Below are 7589 nucleotides of genomic sequence, written 5' to 3'. Positions count from 1 at the left end.
TATATATATAAAACTTTATTTATTTAAAGTTGACCAGGGAGGGCGAGGAGAGAGTGAGAAAGCAAACCACCAAGTTCGGGACTTGAACCTCGGTCAGCCATGTGGCAGTCCAACACCCTCAACCACCATGCCATCTGCCAGCCCCCAAGCTACCATCTTTTAAAAAAAATTAAAAATAAACCACTTTCCCTTACCTTAGATTTGTGTCCCCTTTAACAATTCTCTCTGCCCCTTCATTACTGACATTCTGAAAGAATATTCTATATTCTGAGCTCAAATCTACAACACTCCCCCCCACTCTCATTTCTCGACCTTCTTTGGTGTTACATTACAACTGTTTGGAAATAATTTTGTTTCCTATGTCATATGCCCTCTTAACTCCTAGATTAAAAGAATTTTAAATGATCTGATTAGTCCTGATTACTGCAGAAATAAACATTAACATCTTCTACCTTGCCTACTATTCTAAATTCAGTAGTGACCAAATTTAAAAAGGAAGCAACCGGGCTGGGATGTAGCGTGGTAGTTAGGGACACTGGACTCCCACATGGCCGACCGTGGTTCAAGTTCCATATCTGGTGGCTTGCTTTCTCACTTTCTCTCTTATCTAATTAAGTTAATTGAAATGATTCTTAAAAAAAAGAATCCTAGAACTGGTGGCTTAAGGAACAAACCAGGCACATGGTCATATGTGCCCCAAAATGCCAGAGATGTTATATCACACACACACATATATATAACTTAAATATATAAAATGTTGACCCATTATAGGTTGAATATCCCTTATCTGAAATGCCTTGGACCAGAAGTATTTTGAATATTGAACACTTTCGGATTTTAGAATATTTACACATACCTGAGATACCTTGTTGGATGGGACCCAAGTCTAAACATGAAATTCATGTTTTATATACACCTTATGTACATAGCCTAAAGGTAACTACCCAGTATTTTAAATAATACTGCACATGACACAGAGTTTGTGTAAACCACAAATTACCAGAAAGCAAAGTTGTCACTATCTCATGTAAACAAACTAGTTGTTTGGTGTCACTATCATTCCTGACTCTAAATTTATACACTATTAAGCAATCATCTTTCTTGCATTTATTCACATGTAAGTACTTAACAGTAAGAAAATAACGTATCATTAATACAGTGAAAAAAATGTGTTCAGGGTAACTAAGCAGCACAGCAATATTGCCAGAATACTCATATCAGCTATGAAACAACTCTCTATGATGCTGTGTTTTGATTTAAAAGGGTACTGTACTTTTTTTTTTTTTTTAGGTGAGAAGAAACATCAGGAACAGTTGAGGGACCAGGAAGTGGGGGACTTAAGGCTGAGGTATCCTGCTAGTGGTTTGTTGTTTCCTCCAATGCCGGTTACATATGTGCTCAAAACCCCAGAATGAGGCAGAGATGAAGGATTGTGGTGTGACCATTCCCCATAGGGAGTACTTTCTCCTCTCCCTCTCTAGAGTACATGTACCCTTTAGCTAAGAAAAAAAAAAAATTCCTTCAGAGTCACCTGCCTCATTGACAGTTTTTGTCTTAGAAATCTTTCCCTGATTTTATTAATGGACAGGATTTCTTGTAGGGTGAGTGTATGCTGTTCTAGTGCTTCAGTAGTTCGTTGCACATTTTCACCATGTTGTCCGCAATGGTTTTTTTTGCAGTGTTAATGTCATCTTCTTCATCACTATTAACACAATCACATTGATTCTGAACTATTTTGGTCCTTTCTCCATTAGTCAATGAATGAAAAATCATAACTGATGTTAAAATTTCTTTGATATCCACTTTTGCAGCTTATTGACACAAAAGATTCTGAAGGTATTTTTTTTTTTACATATGTAAGGTCAGATATTTTTCACATAACAAAGAATTGTTTAAAGTATTTATTAACTTTATTATTTTTTAATTTGACCAGGGAGAGAGAAAGAGGGAATGTGAAAAAGCAAGCCGCCAGGTCTAGGACTCGCACCATGGTTGGCCATGTGGGGGATTCCAACGCCTTTAACCACCAAACCACCTGCCAGTCCCATATAACGAAGAACTGTTCAAAGTTACAACTTGTTCATTATCACGATCACAGCTGCAGGCACATTTGTCTTAAGGGAAAAAGAAATTAAGTTTATTACCCTAATCTTACACGAAACCCAATTTATTAGTTAACATTTTCAACCTCAAAGCTATAGCTTACCTGATCAAGAGTGAAATTTTTCTTATGGACAGCGATCTCAATTCCTAAGACATTGTGGGCTCTCTACAACAGTGTGTTCAGTATTACATCTGCCATGTGCTTCTTTAGAATTTGTCACCTATTTGTGAAAGTTAAAAATTTCCCTTAAAACTTGTGAATCTCAGGCTTTTAATATCAGCTTAGTTCCATATGGAAAGTAAGCAGTATTTTATAATCTACATATTGTCCATTTGCCCATTACTGCTATCAAACAAGGATCACTTTATCATATAACAAGACTCTTTTATTTGATTCCTTCTAGGCTGTTAGATGTTAAGAGTTTGGAAAAATCCTGGAAAAAATAATTAACCCTAGCCACTAAAGGGCAATTTATTCTACAGATAAAGTAAACAACTTAATTTTGCCAATATCCTATCTCTAAAATGTTGACAAAATGAATAAAGATGGGCCAGTCAGCAATAAAACAGCTGGATCCTACATGGCCAAATGCACAGTTGGAGCTCCAGACCCCAAAGGCTTGATAAATACCCTTGAATGTGGGTGTGCATGTCCAACATCCTGAAGAGAATGGAGAAGGGATTGCAACATGGCAAGAGCATTCTCACACCTACCCCATCTAGCCTACATGCCCTATAGCAAATTTAAAAAAAACCGGTGGGGGTAGGGGGGGAAGATAACAGATAAAAGTTACCTAGAATTACCTTTAGAACTCTTAAATGCTAAGATCAGCCCGAAACATTTTACTTACCATCGTTTTATACATAATGTTTAGGTGTTCCAAGAATATGGTATTTACCTGGATTTTCTGCTATGTTTAATAACCCAGGTAGTTTTTTCAGCTTCTGGCAAGCCCATCATCATACATTGGTAAAAAAATGTTACTACATTATCTAATCATTAGCAGCACCTAAAATTTTTTTTATTTTTTTAAAGCCTAACAATAAAACCATTTATTTTTTAAAAAAGAATTATTTTAACTTTATTTATTTGTACATTTATTCTGACTTACCCAGAAACAGATAGAGTGAGTGAGAGAGAGAGAGAAAGTGAGAAAGCAAGCCATCAGTTCCAGGACTGGAACCATGGTTGGCCATGTGGGAAGTCCAGTGCCCTTAACTACCACGTCACCTGCCAGCCTCAAAACCATTTAATATGAACACTCCACACGAAGAACAAAGGTAAGTTAGAGAGAAATCATTGGTTCAGAGCAATAGGTTTAAAAGAAAGCAAATGAATCAGACTTATAGCCCAGGTCTTTATTATTTTTCTTTTTTTTTTTTTTCTTTGAAAGGTTTTTGCCATACAGCATGTGAGCTCACCAGCAAGAGAGACAGTGAAGGAGAAACTGAGAAATCACTGCCTGGGAAGGATGGTCACACAGCAATCCCTTCCCCTCCATTCTCCTCTCAAGATTTTGGGAACACAAACACATGCCCAGCGTGATCTGTAAGCCACGACATCTGGTACTTGAACCATCAGCCATGTGGGAGTCCAGAGCCTTAACCACCTCACCTGTGGCCCTTTGTATAATTTTTGCCAAGCAAAATCTTCAAATGCCATAGATTAAAAAAAGAAAAACAAAGAAAAAGAAAAAGAAAACACACACCAAACAACTCCACAAGCTTTTTTCTCTTTTTTTTCTTTTTGGTCCTCTAACTCAATCCTCTATAAAAGGCATTTTGGGGACCAGCAGGTGGCAAAATGCTTACATCACTGGACTCCCATGAGCGACTGCAATTTGAGTACCAGACCTGGCAGCTTAAAACTGACATCAGGCATGTTTGTATGTGCCCAAAATCTCAAGAGGAGAATGGAGACGAAGGGACTGCAGTATAGCCATCCCTACTCAGGGGTGACTTCACACTTTCTGATAAGTGCATGCTCTTAATAGCAGAAACCTATCCTAAATAAGTAAATAAATAAAAAGACATTTTGGGTTATACATAAGCATAGTATTTAAATAGTACAAAGATGCATGGCTTTTCCTTCTGAACAAACTTAAATTCAGCTATACAGGTGTAGCAGAGAATGCATGTGAAGAGTGCCATCCATCAAGAGCTTCCTTACTGATTTTGAAGGTAATGTCAAGATCTTATCCATTCTTAGAGGAGTTCTACAATTCGTTTTCAAAGTTCTGTTAAAAAAAAAAAAAGAACCCAGAAATAAACAATTTGTTTTTTTTTTTTTTGAGAGATTTTTACTATAGGGTACATGCGCTCACCAGAAAGACAGAGACAGAAAGCAAGAAATCACTCCCCAGGGGGGATGGCCATGCCGCAAACCCTTCTCCTCCACTCTCCTTGGCACACACGTACATGCACCTGGCAGGAGTTAAAGCCTCTGGGTCCAGGATTCAAACCGCGGTCAACATGGGAGTCCAGCAACATAGCCATTACACCAACTGCTGGTCCCAACAGTTTTTATCTGCTTCCCTAAGTCTAGAAAACTTCAAAATTCTAATTAGGAGTGAAGTTTACAGAGAGAAACATACAATACTTAGGTTAAATGTGGCCTGGTGGTTGAGGCAGTTGGATCCCACATGGCCAACCACATGGTTCAGGTCCAGCAGAGCTTGGGAAGTGTGCTAGGCATGTGCACGTGCACTTGTAGCCAAAAATCCCAAAAGGGGAAGAGATGAAGAGGGGATTACAGTATAGTCATGCCCCATGGAAGTGCTTTCTTACTTCCCCTACCCATCCCCAGCCCCCTCAATTAGAAGCACACGTTCCATCTGGCAAATTAAAAAAAAACAAACAAACAAAATCTATTTGATGGTTATAAATAATGAGACACAAACAATATTGCCCTAGAAGACAGGCTAGATATTCAGATCAACTTCATGTTTATTAGTTTTCAATAAAAGTTAGTGATTTCTTTCTCAGAAATATTCTCTCTTCTTCCAGTTTAACTGCTAAATGAGTACTTACTCAAATCCTGGGCTAGTGCTGTATTTATGTTGATCACACACATACTAAAGGCTAACACTGATAACTTTTAAAAAATAATTATTTAATTTTATTTATTCATTCATTTTAATTTGACCAGAGAGAGAGAGAAAGGGAGAGAGGGAAAGTGAGAAAGCAAGCCACTAGATCCAGGGCTCGAACCATGGTCAGCCATTGGGAGTGTCCAGCGCCCTAACCACCATGCCACCTGCTGGTCCCAACACTGGTAATTTTTTAAAGTCATATTTGTAGCTGATAATCTGCCTTCTATAGAAAAAAAATTTAGCCATAATTTACTGCAAACATAATTTACATCAAATTTATCTCCATAATCTTCATCTTCACAAGTGTATGCTATTATTCTTTCTTCATCTAAGAAAATAATTGGTTTGCATGAAGTCAATTTTCAAAAAAATTTAAAAAGGGGAACCAGCAGTTAGTGTAGTGGCTATGTCGCTGGACTCCCACGTAGTCGACCGTGGTTCGTGTCCCAGACCCGGTGGCTTAAAACCCACACTGGGTGCATGTGCGTGCGTGCCCAAGATCCCGAGAGGAGAATGGAGAAGGGACTGCGGCGTGGCCATCCCCTCTGGGGGGTGATTTCTCGCTTTCTGTCTGTTTCTGTTTCTCTCTGTCTGGCGAGCGCACGCGCCCTATAGTGAAAAACGTCTCAAAAAAAAAAAAATTAAAAAGAATATTTCCACCTTTTTTAAAGAATTATTTGTTATGATTATTATTTTTTTTAATTTGACTAGAGAGAAACAGAGAGAGAAAGGGAAAGTGATAAAGCAAGCCACCAGGACTCAAACTGTAATCAGCCATGTGGGAGTCCAGGACCTTAACCACTGTGCCACCTGCCAGCCCCTGTTGTTATTTTTTAATTTAACAGAGATGGACAGAAAGATAGAGAAAGGGAAAGCAAGAAAGCAACCTGCTAGGTTTGATTTGAAGCACGGGCAACACGGGAGTCCATTACCTTAACCACCACACCACCTTCTGGGCCCATGAAGTCAATTTCCAAAATAGGCCAAACATTCATTGATTTTATAATGTTTTACTATTTAACATGTAGAGTGCAAAACCATGAGTATACAAACTATTAATTTTTCTGGCATTTTGATTTATCTACATCTGTACCAGACACAGAACTGATGAGAGCTAGGTGGGTAGATAAACAAAACTAGCTGACAAATTGCACCTCATGGAGAAGGTTCTATTTTAATCACTGATAATAAACATTAGTAGTCATAATGGAATGAAAACTAAAATTCAGATTGTATCTACTATATACTAAAATATTAACAAAATGGCTAAGAACAGGCAAAAGGTTTAGAATGTCTTTAACCTAATTAAAATACTGAATCAGTCCATAAATATTCAAAAATTCACAGTACTAAAATAGAAAACTACCAAATAACATACCATCGTTGCTCTTGACTAGCCATTCCAACTGCACATATGTCGATTATCTTTCATACAAAATGTCAGATCTTCTCTGTGACCTGAAGTCAAATCCCTAAATGATTAAAATATAAACAAAGGAAGGTAACAAACACTTGAACCCTGTTGGGCTATGTGCTCTCTTCTAGCCATTAACACACACAAAGACACTCATTTCTACCCACCCTCCAATATTTACAAAAACTTTAAACGAATGCAAGGTCTTATAACTTGAACTTTAAAAGGTCTGAGTCAACTTGAGCTGATTAACATTTTTTTTTAAAGAAGGAAAGTGAGAAATCACCCCCCAAGGAGGATGGCCATGTCACAATCCCTTCTCCATTCTCTTGGGATCTTGGGCATGCATGCACATAAGCCCAGCCTGAGTTTCAAGCCACCAGGTCCAGAATTCAAACTGCGGTCAGCATGTGGGAGTCCAGCAACATAAACTACTATGCCATCTGCTGGCCCCCTTGACTCACATTTTTAAAAAGGTTAGTATTTTTTGGGACCAGCAGGTGGCATGGTGGTTAAGGTGCTGGACACTCCCACATGGCTGACCACGGTTCAAGTCCTGGACCTGGTGGCTCGCTTTCTCACTTTCCCTCTCTCTCTCTCTGTGTCTAACTCTGGTCAAATTAAAAAAAAAAAAAAGGTTAGTATTTTTGGAGCCTGGCAGGTGGTGTGGTGATTAAGGTACCAGACTCTCACATGGATGACTAGGGTTCTTCAAGTCCTGGACCTGGTGGCTTGCTTTCTCACTTTCCCTTTCTCTCTCCAGTCAAATCAAAAAATAGCGACAACAAACAAAAATAAAGAAACTTTTAAACAAAAAAAAAAGGTTAGTATTTTTAAATTACAAATTCTCAATTCTCGACTTAAGGTAATATGCAACAAAATCAGGAATCTAAACAAATTCCTGATTTTTTTTAGAATATTAATTAATTAATTATTATTCAAATGAGTTTTGCCAGAGAAAGAGAGAGTGAGAGTTAGAA

General features: G+C 38.1%; 1 long non-coding RNA gene across 2 annotated transcripts in view; it reads right to left on the bottom strand.

The window, feature by feature from the left end:
• Positions 1–1973: 1973 nt before the first annotated feature.
• Positions 1974–7589, bottom strand: part of LOC102481737 (uncharacterized) — an 8452-nt gene continuing 2836 nt past the window's right edge. Inside the window, exons 2-5 of one of the 2 annotated variants that reach the window (XR_335786.3) lie at positions 6574–6667; positions 4274–4340; positions 2207–2324; positions 1974–2114 (exon numbers count right to left, since the gene is read on the bottom strand). This is a non-coding gene — a long non-coding RNA (uncharacterized LOC102481737). Of the gene's footprint in view, positions 2115–2206; positions 2325–4008; positions 4341–6573; positions 6668–7589 lie in introns of those variants that run through there. The other variant, XR_003550842.1, reaches the window with a different exon arrangement.

Source organism: Tupaia chinensis, unplaced genomic scaffold (assembly GCF_000334495.1).
Source record: "Tupaia chinensis unplaced genomic scaffold, TupChi_1.0 Scaffold000532_1, whole genome shotgun sequence".
Taxonomy (NCBI): Eukaryota; Metazoa; Chordata; class Mammalia; order Scandentia; family Tupaiidae; genus Tupaia; species Tupaia belangeri.
This window is presented reverse-complemented; position numbering and strand designations above follow the sequence as displayed.